The 24,724-nt window shown below is 44.5% G+C and overlaps 1 protein-coding gene across 3 annotated transcripts in view; it reads right to left on the minus strand.

Moving 5' to 3' along the window:
* The window catches only part of LOC112221617 (protein kinase C and casein kinase substrate in neurons protein 1-like), a 45,909-nt gene extending 21,556 nt beyond the window's left edge, over positions 1–24,353 (minus strand). For 2 of the 3 annotated variants that reach the window (XM_024383793.2, XM_042330581.1), the window contains exons 1-2: positions 24,232–24,353; positions 20,784–20,871 (exon numbers count right to left, since the gene is read on the minus strand). The gene's annotated coding sequence lies outside the window, so the exon portion shown is untranslated. Of the gene's footprint in view, positions 1–2,485; positions 2,961–20,783; positions 20,872–24,231 lie in introns of those variants that run through there. The other variant, XM_042330573.1, reaches the window with a different exon arrangement.
* Positions 24,354–24,724: the final 371 nt, after the last annotated feature.

Below are 24,724 nucleotides of genomic sequence, written 5' to 3' on the forward strand. Positions count from 1 at the left end.
GTCCCAATTCCACTGGGCCATACCAACTAAGTCCTAATACCACTGGGCCATACCAACTATGTCCTAATTCCACTGGGCCATACCAACTAAGTCCCAATTCCACTGGGCCATACCAACTAAGTCCCAATTCCACTGGGCCATACCAACTAAGTCCCAATTCCACTGGGCCATACCAACTAAGTCCCAATTCCACTGGGCCATACCACCTAAGTCCCAATTCCACTGGGCCATACCAACTAAGTCCCAATTCCACTGGGCCATACCAACTAAGTCCCAATTCCACTGGGCCATACCAACTAAGTCCCAATTTTACTGGGCCATACCACCTAAGTCCCAATTCCACTGGGCCATACCAACTAAGTCCCAATTCCACTGGGCCATACCAACTAAGTCCCAATTCCACTGGGCCATACCAACTAAGTCCCAATTCCACTGGGCCATACCAACTACACAGCATTTATTGGAAATGGAAACCTACGAAAATATAGTACTATTTGAAAAATGAAATCCTCCAGGTAACTTAAGCCAACTGTTAACCTACAGAGTACGAAACATGAATGCAAACATGCTTTCTGCGGTCAGGCTACTAAGGTACCTTGACAAATGATGACATGATGTCTGTGGTTGTACAGTAAATCTAACATGTCCTGGTTTGATTAGATATGAATCATTTGTCATTGTTACCCTGAGACTGCCTTGTGTCTGAATGGTGGCGTAAGCTACAAGAGTATGTCAGAGCAGGCAGGCTCAACACTGATTCATATTCATTAGGCCAGTGGTTTGTGCATTGTATTCCACTTTAAAACAGGTGTAGACTGACCAACCGTCCTTCTGAAGCACTACTGTGAATGGCCGTAAGATGTCATCTGTTGAAATGGCTGTCGTCCATTCTTGACAGATTGGACTAGTTCATATACTGTAGCTTTATAACAACGTATAACGTAACATTAATAGTGATACACTCCAAGGTCATGAAGAAACGGAAAGGCATCATACTATCGAATGTTTCTACCCTGGCTAAGAAATGAGAGAGAGAAGTACCCTCATTCATTCACTTATTCATTCATGTCACTCTGTAAACCAAACAGAAAGACAACAGACAGAAAACACCACTGTGCTAGCTGTGTCAATACCTGATGGCTTCATCTACATCCGGAGCAGTATACAGTACTCCAATAACAAAGCATCTGTGTGAAAGGCTTCTAAAACAGTGTTCAGCGAAGCGGCACTGCCAGGGAAGTCTGACACATATAATATCGTTACACCGACAGCAACAAGAGGTTTTCAGTCTGACAGAGGAGGTAAGGAAGCTATTTCGAATAGGCCTACCTATAACGCACCCAATGGGAGTGGAGACCTAGTAGATCTCTGAAAATGCCCTCACCCAAAGATAACAGACACACACATACACGCATGAACACGCACGCACACACACTTTCCTCACTGTCTCTGTGTTCCTCCAGTACCCAACTGTTGCTGCCCCTGATACGCCAAAAATCCCACTACACTAGGATCTAGGATCTAGGATCTGACGTTGGTCATATGCAGCACTCGTTTTATTCAGGAGAGACGCTGCATCCTGATGATCTCATCATATTCCTGCTCTACATACAGAGACAGTAGACATCATCAATTATTCAGTCGTACTGTGTAAACAGATAGGAGCAATGACCAACTCTACACACCTAGAGGCCTCCGCCAGGGTCCCACAGCTCCAACTCATCCCATATCATTTACCATACAGTACAGACACACTGCCAGTCTCAATCAGGAGTGCTGTCATCTTATCAACTATCTCTACCTTAGCATTGTATGCAAATCTAATTTATAAAACTTAAGATACACAATGAATTGCAGTATTTGGTTTGATGAGAATAGATTTTACAGGCCTTTTCAAATAATTTCTGGGGTTCTGATATTCTAAGCCAGCAAATATGCTCGCAGATCGCCTGATACATGATAATAGGTTAAACGCACAGACCAATAGAATGGTATAGTCCGTCACTGTGAGTCAACCAATAGAATGGTATAGTCTGTCACTGTGAGTCAACCAATAGAATGGTATAGTCTGTCACTGTGAGTCAACCAATAGAATGGTATAGTCTGTCACTGTGAGTCAACCAATAGAATGGTATAGTCTGTCACTGTGAGTCAACCAATAGAATGGTATAGTCTGTCACTGTGAGTCAACCAATAGAATGGTATAGTCTGTCACTGTGAGTCAACCAATAGAATGGCATAGTCTGTCACTGTGAGTCAACCAATAGAATGGTATAGTCTGTCACTGTGAGTCAACCAATAGAATGGTATAGTCTGTCACTGTGAGCCAGCTGAGTACATGAGTTAGTCAAAAAACATGTAAAAGGATTCCAAAACACTTTTTGGTTTCAATCCAGGTATAACCTTTCACACAAATAACCCTTTTAGGTTCTAGATACCAAGTTGTTTTTCTGAGTGTAGTCTTTAGTTCCATTGTTCCACTCACCTTTCTATGCAACGTCTTCCAGTCAGAAGGCTGTAGAGACAGTAGGGACTGTAGAGACATCCAAGAAGACAACAACTCCTGTTGCATTTTCCACCCACTCTATAAACCCTGATCAATGTCCAACCACTACATCTATAGCCTCATCTTACATCGGACTCCTCCTTGTGACACACACAGCCTCTCCCTCTCTCTGTACTTTAATACCAAGCCCAGGCAGAAACAGATCAGACACTAACTAACCAGACAACACCTTCCTACAACAAAACACAGCCATTAAAATGCCCTGGCTCACTCGGGTCTCTCCCAACAATGACAGGATACCCTAACCCGTCCCTCCCTGGGAAACTCCCTGGGAAACTATGCTGATGCTCTGCCCAGCCCACTTCACTCCCCAGCTGAACACAGCTGAAGGGAGCTGCAGTGGCCTCACCAGCAATGTCCAATTGATAAAAAAAGTTAAATTGATAAGAGCAAAGCATGAGTCACTCAAAAGGTGACCTCACAGTTGACTAACAGCGAAGGAGACAGCAAACAGATCTGTTCCCTACAGATTCCTCCTTGGGACGGGAGTGCTTGGCCAACTCCCCAAAACAAAAGATTGGCACTGGAAGCAACACAGGGAAAAAATTATAATGAGACAGAGAGAGGGGGAGATAGACAGAGAGTGAGAGAGAGTGAGTGAGAAAGAAGGAGAGGGAGACAGAGACAGACAGACAGAGCGAGAGAGAGTGAGAGTGAGAGTGAGAGAGAGAGTGAGAAAGAGGGAGAGGGGGGAGAGAGAGTGACAGAGTGAGAGAGAGTGAGAGAGAGAGAGAGAGAGAGAGAGAGACAGAGACAGGCAGACAGACAGAGACAGAGAGAGAGAGAGAAAGAGAGAGAGACAGGCAGACAGACAGAGACAGAGAGGGAGAGAGAGAGAGAGAGAGAGAGAGAGAGAGAGAGAGAGAGACCAGCCCCCGGTGTCATGAAAGATCAGAGGGGCTCAATGAGACAATAATAATATGAGAGAAAAGCCTAGAGCATAACAAAGTGCAGTAAACCCAAACACACTTCCCTATTGTGGTGACATCATATTTACATAAATTATGACATCTATTTGCTTACCAAAACGTGTGTATCCAGGGTATCTGAGAACAACACCCTGTACCACCCACACATTCAGGAGGTTTTGTACTGCTGAAGTTAAATTTAACAGCTGAAGTTAAATAAATGTAACCTTTTCTGGTGAAAAAAAACAATATTTTTAGTCAGGTGGATTGGTCACTCAACTTGTTATCCAAGGGCCTTAATGACCTGTTTGCAATGATCTTGTTTTAACCTTTTATTTAACTAGGCAGCTCAGTTAAGAACAAATTATTTTTTACAATGATGGCCTAGGAACAGCAAGTTAACTGCCTTGTTCAGGGGCAGATCGACATATTTTTACCTCGTCAGCTCAGGGATTCGATCTAGAAATCTTTTGGTTACTGGCCCAATGCTCTTTTTTTATTACATTTTTTATTTCATCTTTATTTAACCAGGTCGGCTTGTTGAGAACAAGTTCTCATTTACAACTGCGACCTGGCCAAGATAAAGCAAAGCAGTATCACACAGACAACAACAGAGAGGTACACATGTGGTAAACAATAAACAAGCCAATAACACAATAAACAAGTCAATGACACAGTAGAAAAAATAAAGTCTATATACAGTGTGTGCAAAAGGTATGAGGAGGTAGGCAATAAATAGGCCATAGGAGCGAATAATTACAATTTAGCAGATTAACACTGGAGTGATAAATGAGCAGATGATGATGTGCAAGTAGAGATACTGGTGTGCAAAAGAGCAGAAAAGTAAATAAAATAAAAACAGTATGGGGATGAGATAGATAGATTGGGTGGGCTATTTACAGATGGACAGCTGCTGCGATCGGTTAGTTGCTCAGAAAGCTGATGTTTAAAGTTGGTTAGGGAAATAAAAGTCTCCAACTTCAGCGATATTTGCAATTCGTTCCAGTCACTTGCAGCAGAGAACTGGAAGGAAAGGCGGCCAAATGAGGTGTTGGCTTTGGGGATGATCAGTGAGATATACGTGCTGGAACGTGTGCTACGGGTGGGTGTTGTTATCGTGACCAGTGAACTGAGATAAGGCGGAGCTTTACTTAGCATAGACTTATAGATGTTCTGGAGCCAGTGGGTCTGGCGACGAATGTGTAGCCAGGGCCAGCCGTCTAGAGCATACAGGTCGCAGTGGTGGGTGGTATAAGGTGATTTGGTAACAAAACGGATGGCAATGTGATAGACTGAATTCAGTTTGCTGAGTAGAGTATTGGAAGCTATTTTGTAGATGACATCGCCAAAGTCGAGGATCGGTAGGATAGTCAGTGTTACTAGGGTAAGTTTGGCGGCGTGAGTGAAGGAGGCTTTGTTGCGAAATAGAAAGCCGATTCTAGATTTCATTTTGGATTAGAGATGTTTAATATGAGTCTGGAAGGAGAGTTTGCAGTCTACCCAGACACCTAGCTATTTATAGTTGTCCACATATTCTAGGTCTGAACCGTCCAAGGTGGTGATGCTAGTCGGGCGGGCGGGTGCGGGCAGCGAACGGTTGAAAAGCATGCATTGGGTTTTTACTAGCGTTTAAGAGCAGTTGGAGGCCACGGAAGGAGTGTTGTATGGCATTGAAGCTTGTTTGGAGGTTAGTTAGCACATTGTCCAAGAAAGGGCCAGAAGTATACAGAATGGTGTCATCTGCGTAGAGGTGGATCGGGGAATCGCCCGCAGCAAGAGCAACATTATTGATATATACAGAGAAAAGAGTCGGCTCGAGAATTGAACCCTGTGCTAAATCAAATCAAATCAAATTTATTTATATAGCCCTTCGTACATCAGCTGATATCTCAAAGTGCTGTACAGATGCTGTGCTACCCCCATAGAGACTGCCAGAGGTCCGGACAACATACCCTCCGATTTGACACGCTGAACTATGTCTGCAAAGTAGTTGGTGAACCAGGCAAGGCAGTCATTAGAAAAACCAAGGCTATTGAGTCTGCCGATAAGAATATGGTCAGTGACAGAGTCGAAAGCCTTGGCTAGGTCAATGAAGACGGATGCACAGTACTATCTTGTATCGATGGCGGATATGATATCGTTTAGTACCTTGAGCGTGGCTGAGGTGCACCCGTAACCGGCTCGGAAACCAGATTGCACAGAGGAGAAGGTACAGTGAGATTCAAAATGGTCAGTGATCTGTTTATTAACTTGGCTTTCGAAGACTCTAGATAGGCAGGGCAGGATGTATATATAGGTCTGTAACAGTTTGGGTCCAGGGTGTCTCCCCCTTTGAAGAGGGGGATGACCGCGGCAGCTTTCCAATCTTTAGGGATCTTGGACGGTACGAAAGAGAGGTTGAACACGATGGTAATATGGGTTGCAACTATCGCAGCGGATAGTTTTAGAAAGAGAGGTTCCAGATTGCCTAGCCCAGCTGATTTGTACGGGTCCAGGTTTTGCAGCTCTTTCAGAACATCTGCTATCTGGATTTGGGTAAAGGAGAAGCTGGGGAGGCTTGGGCGAGTAGCTGTGGGGGGGAGGGTGTAGCTGTTGGCCCGGGGTTGGAGTAGCCAGGAGGAAGGATTGGCCAGCCGTTGAGAAATGCTTATTGAAATTTTTGATTATCATGGATTTATCAGTGGTGCCTGTTTTACCTAGCCTCAGTGCAGTGGGCAGCTGGGAGGAGGTGCTCTTGTCCTCCATGGAATTTACAGTGTCCCAAAACCTTTTGGAGTTAGAGCTACAGGATGCAAATTTCTGCTTGAAAAAGCTAGCCTTTGCTTTCCTGACTGACTGCGTGTATTGGTTCCTGACTTCCCTGAACGGTTGCATATCGCGGGGACTGTTTGATGCTATTGCAGTCCACCACATTATGTTTTTGTGCTGGTCAGGGGCAGTCAGGTCTGGAGTGAACCAAGGGCTATATCTGTTCTTAATTCTGCATTTTTTTGAACGGGGCATGCTTATCAAAGATGGTGAGGAAATTACTTTTAAAGAATGACCAGTCATCCTCGACTGACGGGATGAGGTCAATATCCTTCCAGGATACTGTTAAAAGATTTTATAAAGGTTTAAGATATATGATTAAATAATTCTACCCAAGAATTTTAACCATTAGGGATTAGAGGTTATGTAGCATGGACAAGGAGTAATTAAAAATAATAAACACAGGTCCAACTAGGTTGGACCTGGGAAGAGAGGAATGTATGTGTGTCGAAAGAAAACAAAGAGGAGCCTTAACCTATGTTTGAACCGACCCGGCTATAACTCTGGGGAGATAAGATAGGACAGGGAGAGCCCCTCCAGGTTTCCCTTATCTGGGGGGGACTGGAACTGTCAGCTGGGTAGTGATCATCTGTGGTGAGAATTGTAGAGAAGTAGATAGCTCTCCTAATGTTAGTGTGTATGTATGTGTGTATGTTAAGAGAATGTTATAAAAGGAACGTCTTTGTATATGCACAGGAAAGCTCTCGCAAATAAACTTGGATTTGACCAATTGTGAGCTGGGAACTCTGTCTGTTTCATTTAAAACCAGAACATTACAAACTCTGGTTTGCAGACCTATAAGGATAAGTGAAATTTATGAACATTGATTACAAAATTCTACATCAGATACCAGGGCCAGGGCGATTAGAAAGGCCTGCTCGCAGAAGTGTTTTAGGGAGCGTTTCACAGTGATGAGGGGTGGTCGTTTGATCGCGGACCCATAGCGGATACAGGCAATGAGGCAGTGATCGTTGAGATCCTGATTGAAAACAGCGGAGGTGTATTTGGAAGGCAAATTGGTCAGGATAATGTCTATGAGGGTGCCCATGTTTACGGATTTAGGGTTTGGTGGGTTCCTTGATGATTTGTGTAAGATTGTGGGCATCTAGCTTAGATTGTAGGACTGCCGGGGTGTTAAGCAAATCCCAGTTTAGGTCACCTAACAGAATGAACTCTGATGCTAGATGGGGGGCGATCAATTCACAAATGGTGTCCAGGACACAGCTTTGAGCGGAGGGGGGTCGATAGCAGGCGGCAACAGTGAGAGACTTATTTCTGGAGAGATTAATTTTTTGTTTGGGTATACAGAACTTTGCAGGCTATCTTTGCAGTAGATTGCAACTACCCCTTTGGCAGTTCTATCTTGACGGAAAATGTTGTAGTTGGGTATGGAAATCTCAGAATTTTTGGTGGCCTTCCTAATCCAGGATTTAGACACAGGAAGGTCATCAGGGTTGGCGGAGTGAGTGAGTAAAACAATCTTAGGGAGGAGGCTTCTGATGTTGACATGCATGAAACCAGGGCTTTTTTGATCACAGAAGTCAACAAATGAGGGTGCCTGGGGACATGCAGGGCCTGGGTTTACCTCCACATCACCCGAGGAACAGAGGAGGAGTAGGATGAGGGTACGACTAAAGGCTATCAAAACTGGTCGCCTAGAGTGTTGGGGACAAAAAATAAAAGGAGAAGATTTCTGGGCATGGTAGAATAGATTCAGGGTATAATGTGCAGACAGGGGTATGGTGGGGTGCGGGTACAGCGGGGGTAAGCCCAGGCACTGAGTGATGATAAGAGAGGTTGTATCTCTGGACATGCTGGTTATAATGGGTGAGGTCACCGCATGTGTGGGAGGTGGGACAAAGGAGGTATAAGAGGAATGATGAGTGGAACTAGAGGCTCCATTGTAAACTAAAACAATGATAACTAACCTAAACAGCAGTATACAAGGCATATTGGCATTTGAGAAAGACATACAGCGAGGCATAAAGTAATCACAGGTGTTGAGAAGACTATAGAGTTCAGGTGCATCCTTGTCATTTCCGGTCACAACTTGCAGACTTGTTCACGTGCTGCTGTGCATTTTGTTGCCAACCTTACTTTGCTACCTGACAACTTTACTGTTTTTACTTTTGAATTACGTTTATATTGTTAGTTTTTCCCTCACTCAACTTTTTCACTCCGGACGTTTTATTTACATGGTTCGCCAGGACTTCCAACAGCCGAAGCGAAGTAGTAACATTAACGTGATGCCTTCTAATTGCAGTCGCTGTAGTCATAATATACAGGAGAACGTTTGCCTTTTGGCGAGGATAGCTGTGCTGCAAGCCCAGCTTCAGACGCAATCGTTAGGCAAGGGTAATTTCAGTGTAGGAAAGGATGAAACAGCGTCTGTGCCACCAGTAAGTACTGATAGTAACGTTAGTATGAATCCCCTCGACACGGTCCCAGCAGCCGGACAACTTTCTCATGGCTTCTGGAGGGAAATGTTGTAGGAATGCTCAACCGGTGACGCTCATTCAGCTGACAGAAACTTTCAACCGGTTCTCCCCATTAAGCAGCGAGTTGGAGTCAGAGGCCGAGCCTTCTCTGGTCTCTACTCCTCCCGTTACGGGGTCTGAGACGCCGAAGGCTCCCACCATTAGCTCTGACAAATTGAAAACCCTAGTCATTGGCGACTCCATTACTCGCAGTATTGGACTTAAAACAAATCATCCAGCGATCATACACTGTTTACCAGAGGGCAGGGCTACCGACGTTAAGGCTAATCTGAAGATGGTGCTGGCTAAAGCAAAAACTGGCGAGTGTAGAGAGTATAGAGATATTGTTATCCACGTCGGCACCAACGATGTTAGGATGAAACAGTCAGAGGTCACCAAGCGCAACATAGCTTCAGGGTGTAAATCAGCTAGAAAGATGTGTCGGCATCGAGTAATTGACTCTGGCTTCTGGGACTCACCCACAAACAGGACCAAGCCTGGCCTGTTGAGGAGTGATGGACTCCATCCTAGCTGGAGGGGTGCTCTCATCTTATCTATGAACATAGACAGGGCTCTATCACCCCTAGCTCCACAATGAAATAGGGTGCAGGCCAGGCAGAAGGCTGTTAGCCAGCCTGCCAGCTTAGTGGAGTCTGCCACTAACATAGTCAGTGTAGTCAGCTCAGCTATCACCATTGAGACCGTGTCTGTGCCTCGACCTAGGTTGGGCAAAACTAAACATGGCGGTGTTCACCTTAGCAATCTCACTGGAATAAAGACCTCCTCCATTCCTGCCATTATTGAAAGAGATTGTGATACCTCACATCTCAAACTAGGGCTACTTAATGTTAGATCCCTCACTTCAGAGGCAGTTATAGTCAATGAACTAATCACTGATCATAATCTTGATGTGATTGGCCTGACTGAAACATGGCTTAAGCCTGATGAATTTACTGTGTTAAATGAGGCCTCACCTCCTGGTTATACTAGTGACCATATCCCCTGTGCATCCCGCAAAGGCGGAAGTGTTGCTAACATTTACGATAGCAAATGTCAATTTACAACTAACAAAAAACGACGTTGTCGTCTTTTGAGCTTCTAGTCATGATATCTATGCAGCCTACCCAATCACTTTTTATAGCTACTGTTTACAGGCCTCCTGGGCCATATACAGCGTTCCTCACGGAGTTCCCTGAATTCTTATCGGACCTTGTAGTCATAGCAGATAATATTCAAATTTTTGGTGACTTTAATATTCACATGGAAAAGTCCACAGACCCACTCCAAAAGGCTTTCGGAGCCATCATCGACTCAGTGGGTTTTGTCCAACATGTCTCTGGACTTACTCACTGCCACAGTCATACTCTGGATCTAGTTTTGACCTGTGGAATAAATGTTGTGGATATTAATGTTTTTCCTAACCCTGGACTTTCGGACCACCATTTTATTACGTTTGCAAACGCAACAAATAATCTGCTCAGACCCCAACCAAGGAGCATCAAAAGCCGTGCTATAAATTCTCAGACAACCCAAAGATTCCTTGATGCCCTTCCAGACTCCCTCTGCCTACCCAAGGACATCAGAGGACAAAAATCAGTTAACCACCTAACTGAGGAACTCAATTTCACCTTGCGCAATACCCTAGATGCAGTTGCACCCCTAAAAACTAAAAACATTTGTCATAAGAAACTAGCTCCCTGGTATACAGAAAATACCCGACCTCTGAAGCAAGTTTCCAGAAAATTGGAACGGAAATGGCGCCACACCAAACTGGAAGTCTTCCGACTTGCTTGGAAAGGCAGTACCGTGCAGTATCGAAGAGCCCTCACTGCTGCTCGATCATCCAATTTTTCAAACTTAATTGAGGAAAAAAAGAACAATCCGAAATGTATTTTTGATAATGTCGCAAAGCTAACTAAAAAGCAGCATTCCCCAAAAGAGCTTTCACTTCAGCAGTAATAAATTAATGAACGTCTTTGAAAGATCATGATCATTAGAAAGCAAATTACGGACTCCTCTTTAAATCTGCGTATTCCTCCAAAGCTCAGTTGTCCTGAGTCTGCACAACTCTGCCAGGACCTAGGATCAAGGGAGACACTCAAGTGTTTTAGTACTATATCTCTTGACACAATGATGAAAATAATCATGGCCTCTAAAACTTCAAGCTGCATACTGGACCCTATTCCAACTAAACTACTGAAAGAGCTGCTTCCTGTGCTTGGCCCTCCTATGTTGAACATATTAAACGGCTCTCTATCCACCGGATGTGTACCAAACTCATTAAAAGTGGCAGTAATAAAGCCTTTATTGAAAAAGCCAAACCTTGACCCAGAAAATATAAAAAACTATCGGCCTATATCGAATCTTCCATTCCTCTCAAAAATGTTTAGAAAAAGCTGTTGCTCAGCAACTCACTGCCTTTCTGAAGACAAACACTGTATACGAAATGCATCAGTCTGGTTTTAGACCCCATCATAGCAGTGAGACTGCACTTGTGAAGGTGGTAAATGACCTTTTAATGGCGTCAGACCGAGGCTCTGCATCTGTCCTCGTGCTCCTAGACTTAGTGCTGCTTAGTGCTGCATTTGATACCATCGATCACCACATTCTTTTGGAGAGATTGTAATCTCAAATTGGTCTACACGGACAAGTTCTGGCCTGGTTTAGATCTTATCTGCAGGAAAGATATCCGTTTGTCTCTGTGAATGGTTTGTCCTCCAAAATTGCCCCCGCTAGAAGCCTGTGTTTCAGACACAAGGAAGTGGATGGCTACAGGGTAGCCTAGTGGTTAGAGCGTTGGACTAGTAGCTGGAAGGTTGCAAGTTCAAACCCCCGAGCTGACAAGGTACAAATCTGTCGTTCTGCTCCTGAACAGGCAGTTGGTTCACGCACTGTTCCTAGGCTGTCATTGAAAATAAGAATGTGTTTTTAACTGACTTGCCTGGTTAAATAAAGGTTAAAAAAAACGTTCTCCTTTTAAACTCGGACAAAACAGAGATGCTTGTTCTAGGTCCCAAGAAACAAAGAGATCTTCTGTTAAATCTGACAATTAATCTTGATGGTTGTACAGTCGTCTCAAATAAAACTGTGAAGAACCTCGGCGTTACTCTGGACCCTGATCTCTCTTTTGACAAACTTATCAAGACTGTTTCAAGGACAGCTTTTCTCCATCTACGTAACATTAAAAAAATCAAAACGTCCTGTCCAAAACTGATACAATTTTTAAAAATCCATGCTTTTGTTACTTCTAGGTTAGACTACTGCAATGCTCTACTTTCCGGCTACCCGGATAAAGCACTAAATAAACTTCCGTTTGTGCTATATACGGCTGCTAGAACCCCAAAATTTGATCATATTACTCCAGTGCTAGCCTCCCTACACTGGCTTTCTGTTAAGGCAAGGGCTGATTTCAAGGTTTTACTGCTAACCTACAAAGCATTACATGGGGTTGCTCCTACCTATGGTCACAAGAAGCAGGCCTCCTAATTGTCCCTACAATTTCTAAGCAAACAGCTGGAGGCAGGGCTTTCTCCTATAGAGCTCCATTTTTATGGAATGGTCTGCCTACCCACGCAGAATCGGTCACAACATTTAAGTCTTTACTGAAGACTCATGTCTTGAAGACTCATGTCTTCAGTGGGTCATATGATTGAGTGTAGTCTGGCCCAGGAGTGTGAAGGTGAACGGAAAGGCTCTGGAGCAACGAACCACCCTTGCTGTCTCTGCCTGGCCGGTTCCCCTCTCTCCACTGGGATTCTCTGCCTCTAACCCTACTACAGGGGCTGAGTCACTGGCTTACTGGTGTTCTTCCATGCTGTCGCTAAGGGCGTCACTTGAGTGGGTTGAGTCACTGACGTGGGCCACAGTGTCTCCTGACCCCTCCTGTCTCAGCCTCCAGTATTTATGCTGCAGTAGTTTATGTGTCGGGGGCTAGGGTCAGTCTGTTATATCTGGAGTATTTCTCCTGTCTTATCCCGTGTCCTGTGTGAATTTAAGTATGCTCTCTCTAATTCTCCCTTTCTCTCTTTTTTTCTTTGTTTCTCTCTCTCGGAGGACCTGACCCTAGGACCATGCCTCAGCACTACCTGGCATGATGACTCCTTGCTGTCCCCAGTCCACCTGGCCGTGCAGCTGCTCCAGTTTCAACTGTTCTGCCTGCGGCTATGGAACCCTGTCCTGTTCACCGGATGTGCTACCTGTCCCAGACCTGCTGTTTTCAACTCTCTAGAGACAGCAGGAGCAGTAGAGATACTCTCCGTGATCGGCTATGAAAAGCCAACTGACATTTATTCCTGAGGTGCTGACTTGTTGCACCCTCAACAACCACTGTGATTATTATTATTTGACCCTGCTGGTCATTTATGAACATTTGAACATCTTGGCCATATTCTGTTATAATCCCCACCCGGCACAGCCAGAAGAGGACTGGACACCCCTCATAGCCTGGTTCCTCTCTAGGTTTCTTCCTAGGTTTTGGCCTTTCTAGGGAGTTTTTCCTAGCCTGCTTCTACACCTGCATTGCTTGCTGTTTGGGGTTTTAGGCTGGGTTTCTGTACAGCACTTTGATATATCAGCTGATGTAAGAAGGGCTATATAAATGAATTTGATTTTGATTTTGATTTGATTGGGAGAGCTAGCTAAGACAACAACGGGTGAGACAACAACAGCTAATCAGCTAAAACAACAACAACCTTTTAAAATGGCTATGACTGGGCAGAGAGCGTTGGTTAAATACACACAGAGCCTGAGTTCACGGCTGGGCCGACAGATAGGCAAAAAATAAACAGAAAGGAGTACAGTGATTAATGGACAGTCCAGCAGGCATCAGCTATGTAGCCAAGTGATCATAGAGTCCAGGGGGCAGCAATCGGTGGAACAGGGAAGCCGCGGAGTAGTCGCTACTACGCTACTACGACACAGCGTTTAAAGTTAGTAGCCCAGGGCTAGTAGAAGCGTCTGCTCCGACGTCAGACGGCACAGCAGATGGACTATTCGTCGGCAGACCAGTCATGACCAATGACCAGTGCGGCGGGGCGCCATGTTGACAAAGGACCCAAGCCAGATGGCGAAAGAGGTATTGTAGTTGTAGTAATTTAGTTTGCTAGCCGAGAGATGCGCCTGGCTCACAGCTAACTGGTGCTAGCTTCGGGGCAGCCACTATAGCCACTCGGTAGCAGCGGCGATCCGGTGCCAAGGTCCAGAGCTTACGGCAAGGATCTGGTGGAGTAGTGGGTTCTAGCCGTGTCTGGGTGGAGTCCGGGTGAACAACTGAGTAGGCCGGGAGGTGGGCCTCAGGGATAGCTTCGGTACTGGGTGCTAGCTAGCTGTGAAAATCAAGAGTAATGGTCCAGGGATTATGGCAGGAATCCGGCGTTGTAGTGGAGAGACAGTCCGATACTGGTAGGCTGGAGAGTATTATCCAGGCTAAAAAAAGGGCTGGTATCTGTGCAGAAGGTAAAGGCTGCTAGCAGTGGCTAACAATGACTAAATAGCTTTAGCTTTTTAATTAGCTGGTTCGCTTCTGATGGCTAGGTGGTTCTTGCTATAAGGTCTAAAATTTTTAAATAATAGCAGTTCCGTATCACATTGGTTATGGCAGGTTACCGGAAGATATAATTGAATTAAAATGGAAAAGAGATTGAAAATAAAATTGATATATATATATATATATATATATATATATATATATATATATATATATATATATATATATATATATATATAAAAAAAAAACGAAAAAATACAAAAGTACACGAGAGGACGAACAAAACACGTCTGCACTGCATCTTGGATGGCGTAGCACTAGGCTACCTGCCGCTCCACTGCAGTGGAGGAACAGCTAGCGAATCAGGTTAGAGAAAAACTAAACAACATTGTTCACATTATCAGCAAATCATAAAGTGGGTGGTTCCATCCCAAAATGCTGATTGGCTGACAGCCGTGGTATATCAGCCCATATACCATGGGTATGACAAAACATGTATTTTTACTGCTGTAATTACGTTGGTAACCAGTTTATAATAGCAATAAGCACCTTGGGGGTTTGCTGCATATGGCCAATATACCACGGTTAAGAACTGTATCCTAAGGGCTTTGCGTCGTGCCTAAGTACAGCCCTTAGCCATGGTATATTGGCCATTTACCACACCCCCTCTGGCCTTATTGCTTAAGTATAGAAGTCCTCTAAAGAACCTTGATTTTGCTAACAGTCTAAATGGTGTCATTTCGCCTATGTTGTACAAGTCTGTGAATATTTCTGACAGTATGTATTGATCTCTATTGTTAATTTTAGAATAACATAACAACAGTAATGCGCCTGGTCACTCGGAGCAATCTGTGTCCACCCTTGAGACAGACTCGAGACGGACAGTGCTCGAGGCTACAGGCAACTAGAATAGCTATGCACCTGAAGGAGATAGCACACCCTGTTTACTAACCACCACCACCACCACCGCCACACACACACACACACACACACACACACACACACAGACACACACACACACACGCAGACTGAACTTTGCCACATCCTCCTAAAGACAGGTAAGGCCATCAATAATTAGCCAGCTGCCTGTGAGGGCACTCCCTTCCTGTCCGGCTGACACATTTGTAGGAAGTCTCAAGGAGAACAGTTGTCATGGAGAGGAAAAGGACAGGAGAGAAAATGGTTAGGAGAAAAAGACAGAGGCAAGAGGGAGAGAGGGGAAGGAGAGAAAGAGTGAGGCAGGAAAGTAAGGAAGGTCAGAGAGAGAGGAGGGAAGGAGATATGGGGCCACGAGATAAAAAGAGGTAGGGCAGAGGGAGGCAAGAGAGAAGGGGCCAGAGGAGAGAGGGAGGCAGGGGAGAGGGGGGCCAGGAGAGAAAGGGGGCCAGGAGAGAGATGAAGACAAGAGAGAGGGAGCCAGGAGAGAGAGGGAGACAGGGGAGAGAGGGGGCCAGGAGAGAGAGGGGGCCAGGACAGAGAGGGAGGCAGGGGAGAGAGGGGGCCAGGAGAGAGAGGGGGGGCAGGAAAGAAAGGGGGCCAGGAAGGAGATGAAGACAAGAGAGAGGGGGCCAGGAGAGAAAGGGAGGCAGGGGAGAGAGGGGGCCAGGAGAGAGAGGGAGACAGGGGAGAGAGGGGGCCAGGAGAGAAAGGGGGCCAGGACAGAGAGGGAGGCAGGGGAGAGAGGGGGCCAGGTGAGAGAGGGGGCCAGGAAAGAAAGGGGGCCAGGAGAGAGATGAAGACAAGACAGAGGGGGCCAGGAGGGAGAGGGAGGCAGGGGAGAGAGGGAGCCAGGAGAGAGAGGGAGGCAGGGGAGAGAGGGGGCCAGGAGAGAGGGGGCAGGAGAGAGAGGGAGGCATGGGAGAGAGGGGGCCAGGAGAGAGGGGGGCTAAGAGAGAGAGGGAGACAGGGGAGAGAGGGGCCAGGAGAGACAGGGTGGTGGGGGAGTGGGAGGCAAGAGAGAGATAAAGACAAGAGATAGGGGGCCAGGAGAGAGAGGGAGGCAGGGGAGAGAGGGGGCAGGGGAGAGAGGGGGCCAGTAGAGAGAGGGGGCCAGTAGAGAGAGGGGGCCAGGGGAGAGGGGGACAGGGGAGAGAGGAGGCCAGGAGAGAGAGGGAGGCAGGGGAGAGAGGGGGCCAGGAGAGAGAGGGAGGCAGGGGAGAGAGGGGGCAGGGGAGAGATGGGGCCAGTAGAGAGAGAGGGGGCCAGTAGAGAGAGGGGGCCAGGGGAGAGGGTGGGACAGGGGAGAGAGGGGAGAGAGGGGGCCAGGAGAGAGAGGGAGGCAGGGGAGAGAGGGGGCCAGGAGAGACAGGGAGGCAGGAGAGAGAGGGGGCCAGGAGAGAGAGGTGGCCAGGAGATAGAGGGGGCAGGAGAGAGGGGGCCAGGAGAGAGAGGGGGCAGGAGAGAGAGGGGAGGGAGATAAGGGGCAGGAAGGAAGGAAATAGGTAAAAAACATTATTTAGGTCAGAATCCTGGTGTGTGTGTGTAGAGACTGAGGAGCCTGAGGCTTTTAGTGTCTTTCTTTTGTCTTTATTCTCTATACATGCCTCCCCATCAGCTCACATGTATCCGTGGCCAAATTCCTGACCATGGTGAGGTGCCTGGAGTAAAATATTTCTCTGTTTATGGCTTCTGTTTGACCCCCTGTTGACCCCCTGCAGGAACTGTACCCATAGTGGATATAATAACGCCATGGTGGACATAATAACGCCTTGGTGGACATAATAACGCCATGGTGGACATAATAATGCCATGGTAGATATAATAACGCCATAGTGGATATAATAATGCCATGGTGGACATAATAATGCCATGGTGGATATAATAATGCCATGGTGGACATAATAATGCCTTGGTGGATATAATAACGCCATGGTAAATATAATAACGCCATAGTGGATATAATAACACCATGGTGGATATAATAATGCCACAATGGATATTTTTTGTTCTAAACAGTCCTAACAGTTGTAATTGACTACAAGAACACTTAATTTATTGATATAAAATGAAGCATAGGCTACTGACAACATTTGACTGCACTAATAACATTGTTCTCCAAAATAGCTAACATCTAAATGCCAAGCGTTTAGCTATATACACCTTGGTGAAACCAATTATACAGCCTCTGCAAGGTTAGGCTACACATCCAATCAATAGCCTAGAGCGACCACAGAGGATTCCCGTCCTCCTAAAAGTCTTCATTCCAGTTAGCTTTTGATCAATAATGCTTCCCTGGCCCAGTAGTTTATAACCGGGGCAGGACATTCACTCAAGCCCAGGTGCTCAGCCAACGGAGAGCCACAATAACACTCAGGAACGCTAAAGAGAGCACTGCAGAGAGGCACCAATCATTTCTGAACATACAATGCCAAGTAGGTGAAATGAGACACTCAAATACACACTGCAGCTGCTCACTGCTGTGATTAGCTACACAACAGAGAGGTTCTCTGATGGTGTTTTCATGAATGAGCTCTCGTGTCCTCGTAGTGAGAGGAAAAACTATTCAAGGATGCAGGTAAGCAAAGACCATCTACAATATCCGAGATGCTAGAGTCAAAGCATAATTAAGACACAGATTAGAATACATTAACACTGAGAATGGACCTTGTGAAATTGTCAAACCCTCACAGTGAAACTAGAGCAGGATCATCAACTAGATTCAGTCACGGCTGATTTTTGTCTGAGCGGATGATCGGCAGCCGAAACATATTAATAATAATTTGTACATTACAAATTGACCACAACTGAGCCGAAAAAGCATAAAAAATTGTGTCATACCTTGATTACATTGAGACGATTACACATGTCCGTGTTTGTATTCGTGGGAATAATTGAGAACAGATTTCATAAATTAAACTCATTTTTAGCTGATTTCCTGGTGATTTTAGTTTTTTTTATTTATAAAAAATAATAAAAATGTTATACTAAAAACTTTGGGGGCCAAAACATATCACTGGTGGGCCAGGTTTTGGACCGCGGACCACCTGTTGCCAACCCCTGGACTATAGGGTATGTCTGCCAGCTAGACGTGCTAACATGGGGTCAGAGGATTAAATGGTGCCTTGGAACAATCAAACAAATTCTGCACCCAACGCTTTGACAACATAAAGCCATTTCCTCCCTCCACCGGCCCTTGCTGCCCTCTCCCATAGCTCTACAGCTCTCCATTGAGTGGACACTGTAAATCTGGACTATAGATGAACAGTTAAAACCTGCAGTCAACACCCACATGGGTTTCCATTACGTCTGAATCCCAAAAGGCACCCTATATCCATAGGGCTCATGTCAAAAGTAGTGCACTATATAGGGAATAGCATTCCATTTGGGACACATCCTAGGTCACAGACAGTACTGGTGGATGGATAGACAGAGCCAAGTCCTTCTCCTAACAAGCTATTCTGTATGGGAGCAGTGGTTACATGTATGAGATGCATGTGTGTTCACTGTCGGAAAGGTGATGACTCATGACTGAGACTCATAATGGAAGAATTGATTGCCTTAATCCATCAAGCAAAATTAAGAACAAAACAGAGGATTTCCAAATTTGTTTCCAACCAACCAAGCCATTTAAAGCTGAAGTTGGGACACATACAGTATCCATTTCTGCCAAGTCATACGCTGTAGAGGAATTCACCATCTGCTCGTCTCTCATAGGCTCTCCAGGCAAACTGCTCAATTACCGCCCAGCATGGTGGTTGGGCTGGGTGCCTGGGCCTGCCTGGTCTGGGCCTCTGGAGAGCCCCTTCCCTGCCACCCTCGCCACCTCTCAACCAGATACTAATGATATGATACGCTCCTCCCCTTCCTCTGCCCCTATCCAATTGTGTTAGATCAGTGAATGATATTTTAAAGGTACAAAGTCTGCATCTACAGTGGGGCAAAAAAGTATTTAGTCAGCCACCAATTGTGTAAGTTCTCCCACTTAAAAAGATGAGAGAGGCCTGTAATTTTCATCATAGGTACACTTCAACTATGACAGACAAAATGAGAAAAAAAATCAAGAAAATCACATTGTAGGATTTTTAATTAATATATTTGCAAATTATGGTGGAAAATAAGTATTTGGTCACCTACAAACAAGCAAGATTTCTGGCTCTCACAGACCTGTAACTTCTTCTTTAAGAAGCTCCTCTGTCCTCCACTCGTTACCTGTATTAATGGCACCTGTTTGAACTTGTTATCAGTATAAAACTTCAACTTTCAACTTCCACCTGACTGTGCTGCTGCTCCAGTTTCAACTGTTCTGCCTTATTATTATTCGACCATGCTGGTCATTTATGAACATTTGAACATCTTGGCCATGTTCTGTTATAATCTCCACCCGGCACAGCCAGAAGAGGACTGGCCACCCCACATAGCCTGGTTCCTGTCTAGGTTTCTTCCTAGGTTTTGGCCTTTCTAGGGAGTTTTTCCTAGCCACCGTGCTTCTACACCTGCATTGCTTGCTGTTTGGGGTTTTAGGCTGGGTTCTGTACAGCACTTTGAGATATCAGCTGATGTACGAAGGGCTATATAAATAAATTTGATTTGATTTGATTTGATAAAAGACACCTGTCCACAACCTCAAACAGTCACACTCCAAACTCCACTATGGACAAGACCAAAGAGCTGTCAAAGGACACCAGAAACAAAATTGTAGACCTGCACCAGGCTGGGAAGACTGAATCTGCAATAAGTAAGCATCTTGGTTTAAAGAAATCAACTATGGGAGCAATTATTAGGAAATGTAAGACATACAAGACCACTGATAATCTCCCTCGATCTGGGGCTCCACGCAAGATCTCACCCCGTGGGGTCAAAATTATCACAAGAACAGTGAGCAAAAATCCCAGAACCACACGGGGGGACCTAGTGAATGACCTGCAGAGACCAAAGTAACAAAGCCTACCATCAGCAAGGGCATTGAAGATGAAACGTGGCTGGGTCTTTCAGCATGACAATGATCCCAAACACACCGCCCGGGCAACGAAGGAGTGGCTTTGTAAGAAGCATTTCAAGGTCCTGGAGTGGCCTAACCAGTCTCCAGATCTCAACCCCATAGAAAATATTTGGAGGGAGTTGAAAGTCCGTGTTGCCCAGCAACAGCCCCAAAACATCACTGCTCTAGAGGAGATCTGCATGGAGGAATGGGCCAAAATACCAGCAACAGTGTGTGAAAACCTTGTGAAGACTTACAGAAAACGTTTGACCTCTGTCATTGCCAACAAAGGGTAAATAACAAAGTAATGAGATAAACTTTTGTTATTGACCAAATACTTATTTTCCACCATAATTTGCAAATAAATTCATTAAAAATCCTACAATGTGATTTTCTGGATTTTTTTTCTCATTTTGTCTGTCATAGTTGAAGTGTACCTATGATGAAAATTACAGGCCTCTCTCATCTTTTTAAGTGGGAGAACTTGCACAATTGGTGGCTGACTAAATACTTTTTTTGCCCGACTGTATATATAGGGAGCACACTCAACCAGTAGAAAACAGGGACTTTCTGCTTGTATGTTGAAATGTGAGCCTAATCAGAAATCAGTGAAAACCCTTACCTTCTCAACTGGGCCAATCAGGTTTCCATATATCCCCATGCAGGTTTGGATTGTGTTCCTTAAAATCCCCACCCCTAAAGAAGCACACCTAAGGAGACAAGAGAGAGACAGTTATTACATCAGGAGTAGGATTATGGATTTCATAATAAAACAAAATGACAGACTGCTACTACTATTACCTTACTATTCCAAATAACACATCTTCAGGCCACACAAGCTGGGAATGGGTAAAACCAGTGATTTGGCAAAATGAAATGCAGTGTCATTTAGTGTAGGATTAAGATTGTGGAGAGCAGATGTGACAAGGAGGCTTGTATGTACAAATGACTGAGGCAAACAGTGAATGGATGTATCCATGGGGAATAGCCTACAGTCCTACAGTGGCAGATTCACATTCATTTGCAGAAGAAAAACAACTTATGATCTGGGCTAGTTAATTACATTAGAAATGGTGCCACATCTGTCATTCCTCCTTCAGCGGAGTCAGCTGAATTGGGGTGTATAAATCAGACGTGTGTCCTGGGCCCCATTCATATTCATCACATTAATTAATCCAATTACACACTAACACAGACAGGGGCACACACACACACGCACAGACGCACAGACACATGCGTGACGCGAACACATAGACGCATGCACACGCACAGACACACCTGCAAACACACTGAAGCATGCATGCATGTAGGCAAATACACACACACATACACACAGTACTCTGTATGACGCTCTGCTCTTCTAGTTTCATCGTGCCCTTCACTTCAGAGTAAAAGCCTTATGTGGACCCATTGCGGCAGGCATCATAACAGACTTTGATAAAAACATAGATAAATGTGTTGGTTTATTCATCTCAAACAGCAGATGGCTTTCATGCAGCTCATTTATGCTCAGAACACAAACACAGAGCATGGGGAGAGAATGAGGGGTGGCAGGGTAGCCTAGTGGTTAGAGCGTTCGACTAGTAACCAGAAGGTTGAAAGTTTGAATCCCTGAGCTGACAAGGTACAAATCTGTCGTTCTGCCACTGAACAGGCAGTTAACCCACTGTTCCTAGGCCGTCATTGAAAATAAGAATTTGTTCTTAACTGACTTACCTAGTTAAATAAAGGTTAAAATAAAAATTAGAATGAGTTTTCTGCTGGCCAAACAACTACTCTCAGTGCTGAAGACACATTTCCTGATCTGGAGGTAAATGTTGGCATGGAGTATCGCCAAGGCCAACCTATGTGGAGATCCAAATAAATGTTCCAGGTGTGGGTTCGGCTGAAACAAAATGGACCTGCACATTGCTAGGCCTATACTCCCTAGTGCTTTTCTTTAATGAACGATTTCGGCTTGAAGTGGGGCTTCGCCAGGACAGCCAACATGCTCTGAGGTTCAGTTAGGCCAGTGTCATTCAGCATGGTGGTAGTGTTGGTGAGCTGAGAGTTCAGGACCCTGGACAGTGCCCTGTTGAACAGCTCTCTCTCTCTCTCTCTCTCTCTCTCTCTCTCTCTCTCTCTCTCTCTCTCTCTCTCTCTCTCTCTCTCTCTCTCTCTCTCTCTCTCTCTCTCTCTCTCTCTCTCTCTCTCTCTGCAGATGGAGGTCAGACAACTTCACTGAGAAACTCCACAGAATTGTTTATTTGGGGCAAGTCCCCCAAATTAAATGTGTCCATGACCACAAACACTCAGCTGTCTGAGAGGCTGCATCAGACATATACAATATATTTAATGTTATTATGCGGTAGTAGCTACCCTTTAGCTTTTGTAACCAGATACCATGTCTCACTGTACTGGTTACAGCATCCTCTCAGCTGACCCTCCGTCACAGAACCTGAGCAGACCTGACTCACATTAGGACATTCTGCGTTCACACATGCAGCCCAATTCTGATATTTTGCACAATTATTGGTAAAATAGCTGATCTGATTGGTCAAAAGACCATTTGGTGGAAAAAGATCAGAACTGGGCTGCCTGTGTAAATACAGTCTAGAACCATCAGGAGTCAGGACCTGAAGAGAGGTCTATATCTGAACCACTGCTAGGGCCCACTAGCTTAGTTGGTTCAACCAATTCTGCTCCTATTGGTGATTATCCCATATCTCTCAAGCTTACTCAAGGAAATACATGCTCCTCTAATAGATTATGTTTAAAAGTCTGGATGGTGGATGGCATTGATATGAATATTGTACTAGATGTATAGATCATTTATCTGAGAGGTTGTTTAGGGTATGTTGGGGGAAAATGCCCGCTTAAGGAACATTTCTATTTTCTGAGAACAAAAAAGTTTGGCAAAAATATTAAATATCTGCATACTGGCTATCCTTAGGCAAACACATTTTGAAGAGAAATAAGTGGGCAGAATTAATAGTTTTTTTGTTATTTAATAAAAATCGAAAATTTAGAAAGGGGGTGTTTTGCCCCACCATCGGGACAGAATTATCCCTGAAGTTTAGTGTGTTAAAATCTATATATGTTTCATTTTTTCCCTTTTTTTTTTGTAATTGACTCTTAAAAGCTCAAGTCTAGGTATCTTTCTGTAATTAAATAAATCAAATATCAAAGCCCAATGATGTAAGGTCCCTATTAATTTTCACGCTTCCTATCGAAATCATCCTAAAGTATCTCAAAATTGATTTCAATGAAGTTCAATGAAGTTTACTTATAGATGATTTGTTCACTGAAGTTAGTTATAGATACTGTAGATGATTTGGACATGATTTGAAAATGCTAATATGGGTACTATTGACTTGTATTGGATTGTCCTGGGGGCATTTTGCCCCAAAAATACTAACTTTAAATATTATTATTTTATAAAAACTGATGGCAATCACTCTAGCCAAATGGATTATTTTTCTTTAGGCTCCCTTACTGGTATATATATATAAACAAGTTATAGATCTAACTATATTTGATTAAATATAAGCTTAAATATTTTTCTAAATGACAAAATATTCGAGCAATGTACCTGAACATTGTTTTGTTGGAGTGACTTAAACAGTTGAGATGAGACTGCTTACATTTTTAGTTGCGCAAGAGAAGTGGTAGCCAGGGAAAGTGTCGATTGTTTTTGTTGTTGCGCGAAATAAAGTGGTTTCTGTGAGAATTACAGGCAGGGGATGTTCAACCCCAAACCATCCTATTATCCTCATTCAAAATGAATGAAAACAAATTAATCATATACATAGTTATTATGCGAAGCATGCTATAGGTGCGGTATAATGGCGTTATTTGACAGTCAAAAGGCTATAACAGCTATATGTTGTACAATTTTGGTTCCGAAAGAATAAAACAACAAAAAAACTGCAGGTTGGAAAAGTATCGCTGCCGCGGGTAGCAGCAGTATGAAATGGGTTGCGTAGCCTACCAGTCAAACGATACTGTTCTTAGCCTATTCTTCTTGCTCTTTCTAGTTTCTACTCAACCAAACTACAAATTGCGAATGCGCATATAAATGCATGACATACCAGAGAACGTAATGCGATGTGTCCGACTCCCCTGTTGGCCTAAATATACAAATGTTTCCGTTATAATAGCTAGAATGGTCGATAGACCCTGCTCAGTCAACTGACAGCAAAGGCTTGCCTTGTGTGTTGCACTTAAAGTGCGGGGGGCAAAGAGGCGACAGATGGGGGATGGTCCCAGGACCGGCTCTAGCCTTTTGGGGCCCTAAGCAAGATTTAGTTTGCGCCCCCCCTCCGCTGAATTCTACATATTTTTCCATGACTTATGCCATGTTAATTATATCTGAGTGAGAGTGACTAACAAAATCAATGGGGGCCAGGGTTGGTTTTCGGACATGATTACTACAAGTTTAGAAAGCTGGCTAGCCTAATATACCAATCTGAAAAATTGTTAGCTGACATGGCTACTTGAGTGACCGTCATTGACTGACATAACAGAAAAATACAGTGCCTTGCGAAAGTATTCAGCCCCCTTGAACTTTGCGACCTTTTGCCA

The sequence above is a fragment of the Oncorhynchus tshawytscha genome, linkage group LG02, assembly GCF_018296145.1.
Source record: "Oncorhynchus tshawytscha isolate Ot180627B linkage group LG02, Otsh_v2.0, whole genome shotgun sequence".
In the NCBI taxonomy this organism is placed as follows: domain Eukaryota; kingdom Metazoa; phylum Chordata; class Actinopteri; order Salmoniformes; family Salmonidae; genus Oncorhynchus; species Oncorhynchus tshawytscha.